Source organism: Montipora foliosa, chromosome 5, assembly GCF_036669935.1.
Source record: "Montipora foliosa isolate CH-2021 chromosome 5, ASM3666993v2, whole genome shotgun sequence".
Taxonomy (NCBI): domain Eukaryota; kingdom Metazoa; phylum Cnidaria; class Anthozoa; order Scleractinia; family Acroporidae; genus Montipora; species Montipora foliosa.
In genome coordinates this window covers 10,035,025-10,037,524 of record NC_090873.1, presented here as the reverse complement: position 1 = coordinate 10,037,524, position 2,500 = coordinate 10,035,025, and the positions used below count along the sequence as shown (strand labels likewise).

The 2,500-nt window shown below is 42.4% G+C and overlaps 1 protein-coding gene across 1 annotated transcript in view; it reads left to right on the top strand.

Annotated features, from left to right (window-relative positions):
- Positions 1–2,500, top strand: part of LOC138003590 (uncharacterized) — a 32,792-nt gene that overhangs the window by 9,499 nt on the left and 20,793 nt on the right. The window lies entirely within an intron of this gene.

The window sequence follows — 2,500 nt, the reverse complement described above, 5'->3', positions numbered from 1 at the left end:
CTTATTGGCAGTAAGAGACAGGTCCATAGGCCGATTTAACGTGTTTCTTCCACGATTCGTCGCCTTTAAGCGGTCAAAGTTTGCCTCTGTTTAGACAACGTCTAATGCACATCGCCAACTGTCAACGTAATCCGGCAGGTTAGTTTGTGGTCGAATATCATGAATCTGTCATCTTCTTTCGCGGCATATAATCATCACTGCATCTACCTAAGTCAACAGCTGCTAAGCAATTCGTGGATAGTTGTTTGCGTTGTACGTACTACACCAAGTTGACCAAAATATTACATTTGATTGCGACCTTTTACCTTTGCTCCCAAGAGTGTCGGCGCCCGCAGCACAATCTTGCAGCGTTCGTTATTTGGTCGTCACGCAATGCTATTATTTTAGTAGGTAGCTACACCGGTAGGGGTATATAGTAATAATAATAATAAAAAAATCAAACAAATAAAAAAAATGTAAAACAAATATAAATATTTGATTTCGATATATTCGTATTTTGCTTTCCATATTTTGTATTGGGCACTCTAACACTGCGACGCGCCTTACCGTGGCCACCCAACAAACATTTTTTTCAAGTTAGCTAATCAGTGTGAGCGGATTTGATTGACAGACAAGCCTCCATTTGGTTCTTGCGCGTTGAAACTTTCTATGGAGGTGTGTCTGTCAATCAAATTCGCGTATCTTGATCAGTAGCTAACTCGTAAAAATGTTTGTTGGGTGGCCACGGTATGGCGCGTCGCACTGTAAAATAAGTGAAACAATTTGTTGAATGTTCATCCGTTTTTAGTCTGGGCTAGCGTGCAGTTCTTTGATTGGCTACGCTACTATCTATTCTGTGATAGATAGTATTTAGTGTAGCAGCTAACAAAATTAATGACGGCCGCCTCTTGGCGTTCTCAAAGTGTCTGTGAAGAGGATTTAGATAAAGTTTTCAACCACTAGTTGATTTATGCTAAAAGGGAATGAGACGAAGACCCCCGAAACCCGCCCCGAAAGAGCTCTAACTCTGGCCCCGGCCACAGTAAAGCTTAAGCGTTTTTATCTCGAAGAAAACGAAGCAAAATATTTTCGCCCACACTAACGTTTAATTTTCCTATTGGTTTCATCTGTCCAAACTAAAACGTTGGAAAACGATAAGAACGAGTTGGACCTAGGATTGTGCATATGTGAAATAAATGTTCAGTTAATACCACTACATTCACAAAGAAATCCCACCACGCGCTAGCTCTTCCCGGTCTAGTCCAATGTCTCCTTTGTCTTTCGTATGGCTTTCCTTCTCTATCTCTATATCTCTTCGTGCGATGAGGCACATAAGGCTTTGACATTCTCTTTCCATCCACTTCGGTTTGCTGCTAAAGCTCTGACAGTCGTCCATGATTGCCACCCAGCTACTCGTCTTTCGTCTTCAACCATTTTCCTCCATGTTGTTTTTGGTCGACCTGGTCTCCTTCTCCCCTCTGGCCTCCACTCCAATGCTGTAACACAGTGCTCCTCTCTGTTCTTCCTCAATATATGCCCTATCCAATTCCATCTTCGGCGTCTGATCTCATCACTCGTTCTTTTCACTCCTGTGGTCTCCTGGATTTGTTGGTGCGAGATGGTCCGTGGCCATCTTATTCTCAGTATGCGTTTCATGCATTTGTATTGGAAAGCGTCCAGCTTCTTTGCTTCTGTTTTCGTGAGTTTCCAAGCTTCGCAGCCATACATCAAAACTGCTCTGACAATTGTTTTGAACAATTGAACTTTCGTCTTCCTGCTAATTTCGTTACAGTCCCAAATTCTTCGCAACCTGTAGACAGTTTGTCTGGCTTTACTTAGTCTCTGTTGTATGTCTTTGGTCGCCACGCCTTCTTTATCCAGCAGTGCACCTAGGTACTAGGTTTCCTTCATCAGCTCTGAATTGTTATGGCGGAATCTCACAAAACGCTTCAGGCATTAATTTGTGACATTTTGTTTCCGTGCGGAGATCGGGTGACTTCGAACGCGTAAGAAAAACTGCAAATTGGGGAGAGGCTTGTGAGAATTGGTCAGTTTCAAAAAAATGTCCGTTGTCGAGCGCGCGCAAGATGATGCGTTTGGTACCGGGGTTGGGTATGTTGCGAAAAGCAATATGCCACGTCAATATTCTAACATGGCCCCAAGGCTCTCAGGACAAACATCCATATTTGGTGTTGTCTTCTTTGTATCCAGTCTCTTTCGGGAATGTAGAGACAAAAGAAACTTTAAAAAGTTACAAAATAATTATCCCTAAAGCCTCAGAGCAAGTAAGAATATTGAGATATCGAACGTGGCCTATTTGAGTAAAAAAAAACTTTGCAAAAGACGCACAAAAGTCTCCGACTGTCGCGAGAGTATTCGAAAACAAATTCTGCGAAGTTGAAAAAAAGACTAACGACTTCTTTTTGTGTTTGCACTGTTTGGTTTTGTGGAAGCTGCTTTTGCACAGCGCAGAAAGACCTAGGAACGAGTTTAAGCCGAAAGTGTTACGCAATGTAGGTAG